The sequence below is a fragment of the Uloborus diversus genome, chromosome 1, assembly GCF_026930045.1.
Source record: "Uloborus diversus isolate 005 chromosome 1, Udiv.v.3.1, whole genome shotgun sequence".
NCBI classification, from domain to species: domain Eukaryota; kingdom Metazoa; phylum Arthropoda; class Arachnida; order Araneae; family Uloboridae; genus Uloborus; species Uloborus diversus.
The window spans coordinates 88,566,247-88,584,151 of record NC_072731.1 but is presented as its reverse complement, the minus strand read 5'-3'; positions in this window follow the sequence as shown (position 1 = coordinate 88,584,151).

Sequence of the window (17,905 nt, the reverse complement as noted above, 5' to 3'; positions counted from 1 at the left end):
ACCTACATTCGAATAATGCATTATTTATTATTATTATCATTGTTGTAATTATTATTATTATTTCTTCAACCGTACATATTAACAATAAATTAATCATAGAATGAAACAGATCAGAATTATTACTTTTATTACTATTGTCATCCAACTACAGTACTTTATATGAATTAAATCATGCAATAAAACAAATCAGAAATAAGACTTACCACCCCTAGCATTTTTTATCTTACTATAGAATCTCTCTAGTGTCATGAAATTCATCGGCTGCCTTTCGTTATGAACTACCTGAAATTACTTCTTTAGCACATCCAGGTATGTTTCTTTAGGTGTTTTGCCCCTGCCCGTTTTGTTTTTATAGTCCCCCGCCATATCACATTTAAAAAGAAAACCTTATATTAAATTAAAATTTGCATGGGGCAATTGTTACTTGTAACAACTAACCCCAACAAAATTGTAACAACTTGCCCCATACGACGCCACTTTAGTTCTTGGCACATATTACTGGTATTATATCTTTATACAAAACTTTTAAATATATTAGCACTTACCTAAAAATGTAGACTTTCACGTGGTACAGAAATAAATTCGTTATCTTCAACGGCTTCGTCAGAAATAGAAAAATAACAGCGGAAAGAAAAATTACTTCCAGACTCAAAAACCCATTTTCCTTGAGCGTCTCCATGCTACTGACTGCTAGCACTCCAGTGATTGTCAGGGAATGTAGATGGGTGAGTGCTATCATCTGCTGCAAGGAAAGTCAGTTTCTCCTGGCTGTTATTTTTAAATTCGAATGTAACAACTTACCCCGTGTAACAACTAACTCCGGTCTCCCCTACTGAAGGGTAAAGGTGCCCTATTTCGTCCCATGAAGCGGTTTGCCACTTAGCAGTATATATGTTACAAAAAATTAATTTGTCAATTTTAAAAATATATATTACACCACCAACTAAGCTTACACGTGGTCTTTAAGCTCAAATGCATAGATCATTATCTTTTTTCCATTAGAGAAGAAATTTTTTGAAAAATGTGCTTTTACCATTTGGAAAGCAATGTGATTGCTCAAAAAACAAAGGAAAAAACGTTTAATATTTAAAAATCGAGGAAAATTTAATATCAAAGTAGTAATTTTGTTAATTTGGCAAACAATCAGCTATTTTGATGATTAGTGGGAATAAAATATTAAGTTCTCTAAAAGTTCAGCTTAATTAATAGTTTCAAATGTATTTCAAAAAATAGTATTTAGTAAATTTGAGGATATTACTTGCAATTTATAATTTTAGTAGAATGCCTACTAGTGATGTATTTCCCCTCCATCATTTTTTTTCATCTCAGAAATAATGACATTGATAAGGTCTGTCACGAAGGTGAGGAATTTTCCATTAATATAGACCTAATAGATACATTTTTCAGGGAAAAAATTGTTTTCTTTTTTTGCTACAATCTGTACAAGTTAAGCATACAAACACATGCTTACTTTTTTTTACATTTATTTACATCCTGAAATTGAAGTTCACGGACGTGAGAAGTCAGAATAACCACACCAAGATTTAAAAGCAAAATCCAGCTTTTTGTTTTTCGACAAAAATCTCACAACTTTGACCATGACTGAAAATAAACAAGGAAGCTCCCTTGTATCATGGAAAATAAAATCTGATGTTATTATTGCCACGTATTGATGAAGAATGGCGTTTTGTGTTTAGGTAACGGAGGTGAGAATTTAATGTGTGACATGACTCCTTGTCCTACCAAAACAAAGAAAAACACAATATCAAAAAATTAAATATACTTAAACAATTAGTACTTGAGACACTTGTGAAAGGAATAATAAATAAATATGTATATACTTTTAATTGAACAAGTTATTAAGCAATTTAAACAGTCACACAAGGTGTGAGAAATGCCACGGAGGTAAGAACTCACAAGTTGTGAACCAAAATATATTGAAATAAAAATTATTACTAAAAAAATGTTGGCAGGTTTAAATAGATACATGTTTGATGAAATTAAAAGTCATTGTTAAATGAATTGTTCCATAACGTTTTAACTGTAAAAGGCGTGACAGAAAAGTTACACTTTTTGAAGAATGACCCAAAAGGTTATCAACACGTCTTATTTTTGACAATTTACTTACCAGCATTTTGACTCTACCAGTAAGAAAAATCCCCCCCCCCCCAGAAGATCATGACTGTTTGATTGTGTTATGGGGCCTTTTCAAAAGCAGAAATCGTCGCTGTTAGTCTTATTACCATAGCAACAGTTAAAAACAACAGACGTATTTTATTGTTGTTGCAACAAGACAAATATACTTTTAAAAACTGCTCCAGAATACTGGTGATGGTTTAGATTCCACTGAGAAATAAAACGTCAAATCATTAAAGGATCTTTAAAATGTTTCAATTAGGCGATTTTAAAAAGAATTTCGATTACCATTACTAGTGATTTCTGCTATTGAATAATAATCAAAAAGCATTTTCTTGACCATCACATTACCATTACTTAGCTAATGATATATTTTCAATTAATCTTTATGGTGCAGTTTCATTATTAGTTAATGTATTACGTAAAAGGAATTAACTACATTTTATGTTTAGTTGGTAAAACCTTTTCCCAGGAAGTAACAATCCGAATAGTTAATTTATTCATTTAACAATTCATACACAGTCTATTTATATGTAAATAAAAAAAAAATAATTGTCGAAAATTGCCAGCACATGCGACTTTTCAATTAATTCAGGAAATATAAAATGCTGAATTTTTTTTTCCTTTATTCGACCAAAGAACAATCCGCCATCTAAGGATTAAAACTTCCTGACTTGTAGAAATTAATTTTTACTTGAGTGACTGCCAACTCAGCAACTCTCGTTGAAATAAACTCGCTCAACTGTGAAGGGAATTCGTGAAGCGCGGCGTTTTTAAAAATTGTTTCTAATCATTTATCAGCGATCGTTTACCTTATAATAAGATGGGTTCAGGGTTTATGTTTAAATTTCGTGTTTTTATGAGAAAAAATTAACATTTTCGATTCATATAATTTAAGGAAGATTTTCTTTGGAAGTAATTTCGAAGAGCTATCAAATTTCTTAATTTTTATACTGTTGTTGGAAACACTTGGTACTATTGTTATTTAAAATTTTAAACGGTTTCATAATTTGTTGTGAATTTCTTGGTGATTTTTGCTAGTGCTATTTGTATGAGTAAGACGGCTATTTATTTCGGCATATTTTTTCGTAAAACATGAGATTTAACAATTTTAGTCAACTGCAAGTGCATTTCTTTAAAAAAAGGAAAAAACGTTGTACATTTTTTAGTCTGTACTTATAACAAACAGAAACTCAAATAAACATTTAAAGAAGAAACGACAAAATTTGTAAATTTTCATGAGTATATTTGTTGCTTTTCTTGAAACAAGAACGGAGTTTTTAGCAAGATTTAATGCAACGTGACTTTAAGGGTCGTGATTTGCAACTATGATTTTTCACAAATCCGCAAATTAATCAGAACCAACAGTACATATTTTAATAGGGCATTACGACCAGGAGAATATAGAAAAATATTCAATAATTTCGAGAAAGTTAGCATATATATTATGGAAACTATTATACGTAGCCACTTCATATTAACTTAACATTACATAGATAACATTAAACTGTTTTTTTTTTTTTTTTTTAAAGACTCTTCCCGACGAAAATCACGCTAAATAGTAGTTACTAACACCTACTTCGCGAAGTGTAGAACATTAAACAGTTGTAGATATCCGGTCGTAATCTTCAGAAAATTGAAGTGGTGGAGAAAGGAAAAAGAATGAGAGAGAGAGTTACTTAACGTTAAGTGCGTGAAATTCGAGATTTTTTTTCACTCTATTTATAATTCAATAAAAAAGAATTAAAAATATGAGTAGTTATAATTACATTTTTGTTCAAAGCAGACAATGAAAGTGTTTTCAAGTAAAAATATTGATTTTCTCCCTTAACTTTCAACTGCTGAATTAATTCCTCACCCTAGTGGTGTCCACCCTACGGCTCGTGTAGTTGATACACTTGGTCCGTTGTTTAGGGTAATGTTATGAAATGAAAACAATTTTCTAGAAACTTCTTAAACAACTAATAAATCTTCATTTAGTATTGATAATGATCATTGTTAGTTTGAAACCTAATGGTAAGAAATTGGTACCTAAAAGACAGATGAAAACTTCGTAATGATATAATAAGCATGTAGTAAAAATAACAACAATTCTTGGATTGTAATTTTTCTTCCTTTTTCGTGTTTCCCTATATAAGCTGGGAAAATATTCAAATGCAGGCGCCCCCGCAACAATGCAACCTCCCCTCCCCCCTACAAATGCAAACCCGCTTGGTGGAATAGCTATTTTTCCACGAAAAAATATTCTAATAAGCGCGATATTCCACTAACCGGGATCAAAATAACGCATTACGTTGATTTAGAACGTTGAAAATGTATTATATTAAGCAGGAAATTCTTTTAAGAGATATTCTAATAAGCGGGCTCGACGGTATTTAAATTTTATAAGTGTTTTGGCTGGCGAGATTCATTCTAATAACAGGTGTGACCCTAGAATTGAGAAAAATTGGGCACAACTGCCTTACCCTAAAAAGGACTTTAGAGTTTAAGCAAAGTACCAGATTTGACGTAAACAACGTCGTTTACATGCAATAGGGAAGGTTACCGTCGATGAACCACATAACAGTTTCTGATTTTTTCAGAAAGGAAATTCAACTCAAATTTCACGTTAATTATAGGAACAATTTCTCAGTATATTTCTCTTGAAAAAATAATATTTACTTTCATAATAAATATCCGCAACAAAGAATGAAAATTAAAAATAAATATTGTAGTAAGTGGTCCATTCATTGCAATCTTTTGCTATGGATGGACCATCGAGTTTCCATCGATGGACCACATTTTCAAATTAAAAAATCAATGTACAACTTACAAATATTTATAGCAGGTGATCACTAATCACTACAAGTAACAATAAATTACAGAAAAAAAGATTCATTTCCTAAAATGTTTTTTTCCCAGATAAGAGGAACATAAAAAAAAAAAAAAAAAAAAAAACAGCATTCAGACAACACTGTTGTCATTACACCTCGTTCATCACTTTATATTTTCTCAACCTGAGCAACGCGGTTCTTAGCTAATATATTTTCCAGCTCTTTTGAACTGTTGGGAGTTTTCTTAAATCCATTTTGAAAATTTTCGTTCGAGTCAACATCTTGCTCTCTAAAATGTCAGAGAACTTTTTGACCATTTTATTACTGAAACCAGAAGCTTAAGTCTTAAACTGCCAGAGAATATAGTACTAACAGACTTTTTGTCTTAATTAAATCTGTAGGACATGTTATTTTTCACAACCTCTTGAAAAACCAATGACCCCAATTTTTCAGAAGTAATTCCAAAATCGTCTTCCCTAGTTTAAAAATATTATTCACTAATTGTATTCCTATTTCGGAGCGCTTATCTCCTAAATTTCTAATAAGTAACTAAGGTAACAAAAATCTGGTTTTTGTCTTCCAAGCGACTGTTTTAAATTGCTTTCATGACTCTATATTGTCAGCAGACTTCGTTAAGGTTCATGCCATCATTTCTCTAAGCTACTTTAGCGCGTTACATGCTTTCACTTTTCCGCTGGCCATATTTTACTATGTTTTACATTTTTCTGACACAGCAAAGTATTTGAAACAGTGTTATTATGTTTTAAATTTTAATCAATTTTATAAAAAAAAATTGACATGAAATAAAAAAAGTAAGAGTTTTCATTAATTACGGAGAAACTTTTCTTCATTATTATCATATTTATTTTAAAACAATCGAGCAATTTCCAGAGGTAATTGAGCTGAAATTTCAACAATATTCTCGATTTTCTATGAGTTAACCACTTTGTCATGTGGTCCATTCGCGAAAACACCTAGCAGCCCAATAATATTAACTGCGTCATTTTGAATATTCTTATAGGTGTTACTGTTGTGACGAATCATGATGAAACATGAAATATAGGGAATTGTACTTGAAAAGGCCCTATTTTAAGTCAATGTTCGGATTTAATTGATCAGTCATATTCAAATCATGTCATAACTTAATGCAAATTACGATAACTAGTAAGATAAATTGTAGAGATTAGTAAGATAATCTTATCTGACCGATTAACAATATGATGAAGTAATTTATCTACTTGACCACCCTGCAGTCGACTGTTTTCAGACAAAGGAAGGTACTAAAACTGATTACGTGTCTGCACAATGTCTGGTACTTGAAATATCTTCGCGGTCTAGTCATGGAACCGATCCATTGACGGCAACCTTTGCCTACAGGTATATGGACAGCACGGTTATGACTCCTCGAGACTGCAGTTCCGTCTTTGCCATGGACTCATCCGTATAGTAGTCAATAGTAGTCAATGACCGAGCAGGAGGCAGATGTCATCTCATTGAAGCTGAGAGTGCCAACAAACAGGTAGCTAAAATAAATTCCGCACACCAGCGGGATTCTACAGCAGTGGTACGGTTCAAATCGCCAATTGAAGACAAGGCTTGGGTATTTAGCAGTAAATTACCACCCCTAAGGCTGGGCGAAGGCAGAACTACATGCAATATACCATAAAGCTCGCTTATAACATCCAGAAACGTCCAGCTTCGTTCTTGTTAGAGCTCAACAGTCTGGAATAGTGAATAACCGAGCTGGAGGCGAAGGTTATCTCATTAAAAATGAGAACACCAACAAAATGTTAGACAAAGAAAAATTATCTCACCAGCGAGTGTCCGGAGCATGGTGCGGTTCCACTCGTAAATTGAACGCAAATATTGGGAATTAAGTAAAACGTTACCGTCATTAAGTCAGGGCTGATGCAAAACGACATGGGATGACATCTGCCTCCAGCTTGGTTAGTGATCATTGCAGACTAAAGAACCCCTGATAAGAACAAAACTGCAGTGTCTGGATGTCATAAGGGGCTCTAAGTTTATTGCATGCAGTTCTACATTTCCCATGGCTTTAAAAACAGTATTATACTTCTTAATACATTGTTTAACCTAAAATTACACGGCACATAATCAAACCGAAAACGATCTTAAAAGAAATTAATGTAATTTATGTTTACGTTCAGATATATACACATTATTAGTCAATTTACGATAATAGCAGTTTTTGTTTTCGAGAATCTTAAATTTTCCGATTTCCGCAAGTCTGTCGCAATCACAAAAAATTTAAATTTCGCGAAACATTTTTTTTTATTTCATTTTCATTTCTGTTCACATAAAACTCGCAAAATTTTCAGCTCGAGTAATCCTCGAAATCTTCATTTTCGGGAAAATTACGGGGCGCGGGAGCACTCCGCCCCGCCAAGGAAACCAAACGTCAGCAGCCAACAGAAGCAAATCCACCGCCAAAGACGAAAGGAAATAAAAGCGACCAAGATTACACGACAGAACAAGTTCGGGTTTTTTGGGTTTTTCAGCCCTCTGTATCTCAGCCCCATGAAGAACCCCGAAGTTGATTTTTGGTATACTCAATCTCTAGTGGCCCCTGACGCCGTAAACCAAAATACAATCCCCTGGACCATCAGGGGGAGGAGGTATCAAAGTTATAAAATCGCTGTTCAAAAAAGTTTTCGCTTTCTTTGACAGGGCTACAGCCCAGACGAAAAAAGGAATCAAGCTGAAATTTTGTACACACATTCTTTGTGCCCTACTGATGTGCCTTTTGTGCCATTTGACCCCCGCCCCTTCCCCCTCGTTCCCCCCCCCCCAATTGTACCTTCCCGGGGTTTTATCACAGCCCCCCGGGGGGCTACGGTAATGATTTTTTGGATACATATTCTTGGGGGGCCATTGAGTACATATACAAAAATTCAACCCCCAGGGACATCATGGGCCGGAGTAACTGAAGTTTGAAAATCACTAATTTTCCCTAAATTATCATGTACTTACTCTCAGCTCATATCATGGTTTGTTTATCTCGGACTGCAATTGCAAGGTTAGAACAGATCTAACAGTTATGCCAAAGTTGTCTTAGGAAATGAAATTCAATCAAAACTAAAACATATCCAACAGTTGCAACTAGACGTTAAATCGCGGATATCACAAATTTGCCACAGCGACTGCGCATGCGCGCAGACTTAGCTCATTGGGCTTTCTGTTTTCAGATTCTATGTTGTTTGTTTATACTTAAGCAAATAAACAAATTAATGAATGAGATTAGAATGCTGTACTCCCCCCTCCCCCCCAAAGTTTTGCCAATACGACATTTTCTTCCCCCCTGTTTTTCAGTTTTTAAATACTTATGGAGGGAAGAAATTTTAAATGTCGGCGCGAAACTGGGGTTAAACCATTACAATATTTTACGTAACAAATTATATGAAACTGTACGCATATGAATACGGCACATATAACTTTTTAATTGAAAGCGAAAAATAGCACTTTCTTTATTGGTTTGCTTATTTTCTAAATTAATGGATTTTTCACAAATAACACATAATGAATTGAAAATATATGAAATACGTGTGTGGATATCCGTGCTTTGCAGTAATTTGTTAGCTGAAAAATTTTTTGCAATTAATTTAAGCAAGACTTTCAATGAGCTTAGTCCGCACACAACATGCGCTTTCGCTATGACAAATTTGGGATATCCGCGATTTGACATCGAGTAAAGTTGTATAGATCTTCTGACACATTCAAATTTAAAATATTTAATGGCTTAGTTTTTTTTTGCTTGGTGACAACATGCGTTATTTCGTTTTTTAAATGAACATTTAAACAAAACTAGGTATTAAACAAGACAAAGACTTCTATCAAGAAAAAGATAAATCACCAAACAATTAAAATTATTCCATAAAACGTAAAATAATCCACGATTTAAGAAAAAATGTAATTAAACAAGAAAGTGAAAAGCTAGATTAAAATAGCCCTCAAGCTGTAACACATTTAAAGAAACCTTCATGAAAATGTTGAAAAATCTGTCAAATTAAGAAACTGTAGGAGAATTTATTGCGAAGTTGTAAAATACTTGAAAACAATATAATTTAAAATATAGTATTTTATTATCCAAGAAGTTTTCTTTGCAACAGAGAGGATAGAAGGATTGCAATAAAATTTAAACCGCCCAATTCTCGCAAAATGAACATAGAATACTAATAGTCAGAAAATAACTTGACGTAAAATTAGGCTAGCCATTAGTGCTCCTTAAAAACTCAAAACAGCGTTGTTTCAACTGAAAATTTTCTGACTTGAAGTTCTCAATTTTAAAAATACAGACAAAGTAATAATATCAATGCAAAAAGATGTGATATCTCATCAAAAACAGCCCTGTTGTAAAAATTTCCCCGCCAAGAAAACCTTTAACTTTTCCGCACAAAAAAGAAAACCTGCATCCTAAACCCAAAAACCCTCAGCCATAAAAAGTTATGATATCTAGTTTGCCCGAAAAGTATCTGCCAAACTATCATCCTCCCTCTTCTCCTTTTTCATCACAGCTACTTCCATTAGAACCTCCTCCAACCTTCAACTCCTCAGAAATATGGATAGATCTTTTAAATTGTTTATCTTATTTGGCGGGAAGCTTTTCAAAGTGAAGTGGTTGCTTGGTGAGCACAAACTTCCCGCCAAACAATATAAACAATTTAAAAGATCTATCCATATTTCTTAGAAGTTGAAGGTGTGAGGAGGTTCTAATGGAAGTAGCTGTGATGAAAATGAGAAGAGGGAGGATGATAGTTTGGCAGATACTTGGCGGGCAGACTAGATATCATAACTTTTTATGGCTGAGGGTTTTTGGGTTTAAGATGCAGGTTTTCTTTTTTGTGCGGAAAAGTTAAAGGTTTTCTTGGCGGGGAAATTTTTACAACAGGGTTGTTTTTGATGAGATTACAGATCACCGAATTAAGTGCTTTCACAGTATGCTATTTCAATGCAAAATAAAATGCTAAAAGTGCGTTCGAAAAATTACGTAATCAGTTTTTACACATTAGCTGCTCGACATAAATGTGATCAATGATCAATTTATAACTTCAGTAATACCGATTTCTACAGAAAATAACATTGTAAATTACTTTAAGGTTATGCGAAATTTCAAAATTATTTTTGGCATTAAATTATTAAAGTATGCAAGATGAATAGTACACTTCATAAATTTCATACAATATTTCTCCAGCATAGCTGCTCTCATATTCAATTTGCGTAAGAGTTTTGCATCCGCAAATAAACCGATTAGACCCTTGCAAACTAGATGGAGCAAGTAATATTGAAATAAAGTCTTGTCTTCTAAGGGAATACATTTCTCTGCAGTTTCTCGAGAAGGTGCCTTTTGCATAGGGTGACTTATTAAGCGTGCCTTCGAGAACGATTTGGCGCATTTGTAATGCTGCGTGATAGCTAAATTGCTCCGATGACTCATGTTCAAGTTGAGAACATTCTGCTCAAAATTTGTTGCGTTACATTATTTCTAGTGCATATTTCCTCCTCTAGGGGTGCAATGAAATAATTATGTATTAAGATTGGTTCAAGACAATTCAGGTCTACATTCAATACAAGAACAAAATTTTAAAAAATAAAATAGAAGAAAAATAATTTAACAAAAATAAACAAACACATTTGAAATTTAACGTTTTTACACATTATCTAGATAACATGAACAGCATGGAAAAGATTATCACAACTACAGTGACCGCCGACTATTTGAATCAAGTTTGGTTCAAACAGTTTCGATTCAATATAGCAAAAATGTGAAAAAAAAAAAAACAATCAGTGTAGAATTTTATCATAAGATTTAATATACTTTATTTAAATCTTAATCAAACAAGATGAAATATTATTAAAAACATACCGTTCCCTCAAAATTTTGATTTTTTTGATAATTCAAAGAATTTTCGTAAAGCAGTATAAAAAAGCAATTACAAAATTCAAATTTAAATGTATCTACTTCAAAAACTTTATCTGCTGTTAATTGCTAAAAATAGGTAGTAATTAATTTAGGCACTTTATTCAACGTCATAAAACTAAACTATATGCATATAATTCACAACTCATTGCTCCAATGTTAATGTTATCGGTGATAAAGACTAGAGCGCATAGGTCGGATTGAGACCAAGTCCCTCTCCATCTTACTGTTTTTTTTTTTTTTTTTAAACTTTTCCTAAGAAAACTGTTCAGAAGTGCTTCGTTCTGCCCTCTCCTCTTTTCAGTGTTCACAGAGAGAGGGAAAAAAAAACTCATTTTGCTAAAGAAGGCAAAAAAAAAAAAAAAAAAAAGGCTGTGCTGATGCATCACATGTTTCTGGGGGGTTAGTCACACATTCTTGATTCATTTAAACGGTGCGTTCGATTCAAATATCCAGCACGTTTTCCAATGTTAAAGCTCCACTTCGTCCTGTTTTTGGGGATTTGATTCATTAAAGCGACTGATTCATTTAACCACTGATTCAAATATCCAGGACTTACTGTACTAATTTTTGCTACACGTAAAAGCAAAATTATGAGAAAAAAATACATAATGCTTTAAAAGACATTTATTATTTATTAGTATGAATTGCAAGTATTTCACTTGTTGACAAATAAAAACTGGAAACCGAGATTTAAAAAAAAAATCCTGTTCTACATAACTTGGAAGTTAAAAATAAATTCAATCATTTGCAGAAAAATTTGATCGGTACCTATGTTTATACTCTCAGGAACATTGAAAATAGTGTCCCAAGAAGGAAACATTGGATTGAAGTGAAATTTCATATACAGAATTATATAGGGGAGGGATACACTTGATCCCAAAAACTATACACTTAAACAAATACAGGGTAAGAAATGAGATAAATACAGTGCTACTTCAGTAGCGCGTTGAACCCCCTTTTGCTGCAATACAGCCGCAACACGATCCGGCATTGAGCTAATTAAACGTCTGATGTTGTCCTAAGGTAGATGGACCCACAAATTTTGAGCAGCCACTTTCAAATCTTTCACAGAGTAGCACGGTGGCATCTGTCGTTTCAGTTGATCCCATGCATGCTGTATAGGGGACAAGTTGTGAGAGAAGGCTGGCCATGGAAGAGTCTGAAAAGGACCTAAGAAGTCTGCAGCAACTCCAACTGCATGCTAACTAACGGTCCATACTAAAACGGGTGATAGACCTAGCCAAAACAAACAATGTTCACAATGCAATTTGGGGTCGGAAAGCAAACGGCAAGCTGAGAGAGGATACTTTAGTTCGCAGAAATAGGGAATGCAATAAAGACTAAAAACAACTATATGAAGACAAAGATCCTTTATTTATATACTTCATAACTATGTTATTCAGAGGGACACAAGTACTGTGTCTTCCTTCAGCAGGTGTTGCCCGATTTATGAACAAGTATAGGGATTGCAATACCGGTATACCGGTGTACCGAACATCGGTATTTTGAGAAATTTTGAAATTCGTAATACCGGTATTGCTGAAGTAAAATACCGGTATTTTCGGTATTAGCTGAAAATAATAAATAGCTCAAATAAAAGAATTTTAATTTTCTACTTAACTTATGAATTACCTACTGATATTTTAAATGTACACTTCTTTTTCCATGATACAGAATCAAAATCTGTCTATTGATGCAAAAATTTTAGACCTCAAAAGCACGAAACAATAGAACATCATTAAACAAAAGTAGCGGAAAGATTGCAAAATGATATTCTATTACTAGATGGTGAGATGAATTGCATTTTTATGCGCTTTTGTTCACAATGTTTATATTTTTTTCCATTTCCCTGATCATTACCTTTCCCTTGTGAGAAAGTTTATTTCGAGTGTAATTTTGAATGCATTTATCCTATGAACAATTTATTCCAAACATTAATTGCAGCAATACTTAATGATTTTTAAAAAAAATATATTTGTCTGAACTGTACACAATTTTGACAAAACCTTTTTCTTGTTAGCATAAACAAATGATAATTTTTTGTAACCAGTATTGGTTTGTCGTTCCGTCTCACTACTTGGCTTTACATTTGGCAAGATAATATTTAGCAAATATGTAGTGTCTTCAAAATTTGTTAAAGGTAAAGCATATTCAATTGAAACATATTTTCAGATAGTTACATAATTATAATAAAAACGAATTTTTAAAGGATGCGGAAACGAATAAGAGAAACTCACAGGATGAAATTTAATCAAGTTTATCGTAATTTTCAAACCAAAGGGCTGATTAAAAGCAAACACAAACCTCTCGAGTTCAAGAAAAAATGATGTTAATGTTGGAAAAATATCATTTCTCGAAAAGGAACTACAACTTGATATAAATTCAAAATAAGTAAATAAATAAATGAACAAACAAATAAAATAAAACAAAAATAATAATAATATACACAATATAAAAGAAACACACACAAGAGGACTTATCCAAAAATAACACGAAAATTTCAAACTATGGGAAGAAGGGTTTCTAGACAATTAAAGTTAGTGAACCGTGCATTGTTAACAGTACCACAGTCCTAAATGAAATTAGAAAGAGTATTTTCAACTATAGGAAAGTTGAGTACTAAAATGAGTTCCAGGCTTAGAGACAAATCAAGAGACGCATTATGTTTTTTTATTGAATTTTTGAATTTACTATTGAATTTTTATCATGATAATTGTTCATTCCTTTTATATTGGTTCACAATACGTTTTCATAAAGATTACAATTTTTGTACAAAATTATGAAAAGTGTTTTCAAGCATTTTCGGAGAAATTTCAAATACCGGTATTCCGGTATCACGTTTTAAAAATACCGAATACCGGTATTGAATTTTTGGTCCGGTATTGCAATCCCTAAACAAGTACCAGCAAATGTTCGAGGCATCATGTCATTCCAACACGAAGGAGCAGGAGCTGATTTTCCAGGAATGTTCGAACTACCTGGATACTGACTTTCCGAACAGATGAATTGGCCATTAAGGGCAAGTCTCTTGACCTCCCAGATCGTCTGATTTGTCCTACTTAGATTTTTTTCTCTGGGGACAGCTAAAAAGTGTCGTGTACAAAACGCTTATCGCGTAACCAGATGACCTTTCTAGAAAAAGCGTTACAGATCTTTATGATATGACATGAATAGTCGAACGTGTGCGATGTTCAATGCATCGCTGATGTGAAGCTTGTTTTGCAGCTGACGAGTGCCCATTTTAGCATTTGTAATAAATAAAGGTTATTTGTCTAAATATTGTTGGTCTTGGTCTTTATTGCATTCCCCATTTCTGCGAACCAAGTACACCTCTCCCGGCTTTCCGTTTGCTTTCCGATCCGATATTGCATTGTGAAAGTTGTTTATTTCGGCACCCCTTTCAGTATGGACCATTAGTTTTGCAACACCCTGTATAAATTGTATTACATCAAAATCACTTCCATATGGGTACATTTGATTTTTTTTTCCAATTTATTTAACGTCACTTGTACATGTACATTTCATATGTTATTGTAAAAATTAAAAATTTGGTAGTTGTTCACGTTAGCTGGTGAATATCAATATTAACCTAACAAAGACATCGTCGAAAGTCCGAATATTTTCGGTGAATTACCGGTTAAAGTCTAAGTTCTATTTCATTCTTCTAGTGTGACACAATGCCTATTTTGTTGGGGAGACGCTTCCTTTTTTCTTGCTACAGGATGCATTTTGTAGAAGAACTTTAATCATAATGTACTTGTAGGTGTGCCTTGTACGTGTAAGTGTGCTGGCATGTTCCGTATACCAAGTCCCATCACTTTGCGAAATGCCAGGTTTTATACTTCGAAATTTTACAAGTGAGGGAGGGGGAAGGAGTATTCATATCAATAGAAGAACAACTAAATCTACACCTACATATCGTGGCCTCAGAGCAACAGTAAGACATCTAATCGCAGGAATAACACTCAGATATCCTATGTTGCTCTGGGATGACGATATATGTATTTAAAAACATTATTTTCTCAAAGCCAGGGGTGCAGTTGCACCCTCTTGACTCCCCCTAAATGAAAGAACAGGAAAATGGAAAAGAATTCGGAAAAAAATTCAACCCATCCACGGGAAGAGATAAACATTCCAGCCAAAAGATCAAAAGAAAGTTTTTTTTTAAGTTTTATTTATTTATTTTGCTAAAAATTTAGAAATAAACTTTATTCTGTTTTGTGTATGGAATAAAAACCATCTCAATTTCTTCGGGTTTTTTCCACTTCAAGCCTGACACGTCAACCCTACGTCAAATGAAATTCCATTAATTATTTTAAAATAAGGAAAGGCTAATGAAGCTTTGTTATTAAATTATAATGCAGCCTCACTTTACTGTACTTATTGAGATCGGACTGAACCTAATTTATTAAGGAAGAATAAATTCAAGTATCAAATAAATTAAAATAGCTGCTCAATTTAATTTGCTGTAAGCAAGATTAGAAAATAAAGACGTGCATTTTCTTCAGAATTTATTGCTGATTCTTTGCAACCAGGTTTCATAATATTTGGCGAGATATTTCCGCAACTTTATATTTGCAGTGGAAATGAAAAGGTAGTTCTTTCGTTCAAGCGATATCAACGAAAAAACTTTGCACACTACGGCAATTATACTCTATCCGGAGAGATTGAAATGCATTCATTCAATTTTTGTTGGCATCATTATTATGCGCTGATATTATACTACTCGTATTTTCAGGTAGATATCACTTTTATTTCTTACCAAGATTTACTTGGCGCAAAAACAAAAATCACAAAAAAATGTTGTAACGTAATTCTTTTTTTTTTTTCCTCTCCAATTAATCAGTAAAAACATTTTTATAAGCAATGCTGCCAAATATCCAGAAAATAAAGCTCTGTCTAGTAAACAGACGCTTGGTTAAACTTGTAAGACTTAGTTTCACCATATGCATTCAAACATTAACCTGTTAACTGCGAGTGAGGTTTATGTGCCTTTGACTGTGTAGCCTCAGCCCTTTAAGTAGGGGCAGAGGACTTTCCCGAAATACTCTTAGTCCCTTTACCGCGGATTTTCTAAGATAAATTCCGAAAAAGGTCTATTACCGAATTAGAAATTATTCATTAAGGTGGTAGATATTGTTTAGTTATAACAATTTATTTAATTATTGTTGTTTTGCCACGCTCATGCTAAGTTGAGCTCCAAGTTGAAATCATTTTTCATAAATCAATAACAATTACCGATTAGGTAACTAGATTTGATGCACATGTTTTTATTATTATTATTATTATTTTTTTTTTTTGTGACTGAGCAGCGGCTCAATCTTTGTACTTGTTAATACCCCGCTGAAATGTCAGTCTTACCCCTTTGAGGGGTTTTGCCACGAAGTTGGGAACCACTGTTTTAGACCAATTAAATTTGACTCGTAATATATTTGACTTCTTCTTTAGCAGCACTACAGCCTAGTGAAGGCCAAGGCTGTCTCTGTTTGATTCCTGAAGGCGGTTCAATTATTTATTCCCAAGATCTTTAACCGTATCTCTACACTGTCCAACCAAACATTGTAGCATTCTGCCTCGTCTTGTGTCCTTCTGCTCCTAGTATCCTCAATCCTAAGAAAAGGTTCGTTTTTTAACTGGGTTCAAATCTTCCCGTTGAAAAAGTTCCCCAGTCATCTGATTTGGTTGATTTTTATAACTTTTAAGATGTTAGGTTGTCTGTATTTTGTGTAAGTTTGAGGATTGTGAAAATTTTTTATACAATATCGTTTCTGTCAAGGAAAGTACAAAATTATATTGCTTTCTATATTAATAAAATATGTAATAATAATAATAATAATGGTAATAATAATGTATAATAACAATAATAATTTGTAATAATAATAACAATAATAGCAATTTATAATAATAATAATAACAATTATTATTTTCAACAACTATATTTTATTATTTTTATTATAATCATTATTAGGGTAGACCGACCAGTGAGTGAACTCCAACCAGTGAATGAACAGCGCGTCATTTTTAAAAAAAAAATAAGCTTCCAAATTTTTTTTTCTGATTAAATTCACTACAAAAGCGTTCTTTATTGATATTCTAAGCTATATGACGCATGATTGGTTACTTTGGATACGTATTTTTTTCCTGGAAAAAATTTTAAATTTTTACTGCCGTGAATCGTTCTTTCTCTCTTTCAAAATAATAAGGCTGGTTTCGTGCTAGCAATTATTTTGATACATATTATTTTTATCGATAAATTTTATTTTTTAACTTTACGAAAGAAAAATTAAGTATACATATTTAGGCAATGGATTAAAATTCTTTCAGTCAATGCAGAATGCGTAGATTTTCAGGTAGAGGGGTGTTCAGTCACTGGGTACGAAAAATTGCGAAAACCCAGAGAATGAACAATGGCAAAATTTCTTTTGATTTAAAAAGAAATTTGAAGTTTCTTTAAGATGTTTTCATTTTCGTCCTTTTTTTGTAATGCAGATATTTTTATATGCTTATTTATTTATGTATTTCACTAGTGATACCCGCACGGCTCTGCCCGTAATAGAAAAATCAAAAGGTCTTTTGGTTCGCCTGTATATTTACAAATAATGTATGGTGAATTTTCTCGGCAGTTGGTTTGTACCCATCTTACGGTTCCACGTCATGATAATTTCGTATCTCGCCAATTGGCTTGTGCCCATGTTACGGTTCCACGTTATGATAATTTCGTAATTTGCTCGTCCATCTTATGATATTTTTTTTCTTAAAATTTGAATAGAAAAAGAACCACATCAAATTTTCGAAAAATCGCTTCGAGGTGCACACCCTCATGCTACATACTAACTTTGTGCCAAATTTCATGAAAATCGGCCGAACGGTTTAGTCGCTATGCGCGTCACAGACATACTACAGACATCCACACATCCTCCGGACAGAGAGACTTTCAGCTTTGTTATTAGTAAAGAAAGATTATATATTTTATAATTTCTTTATTTTTGTTTTTGTAAACAATGCACTTTTTACTGAG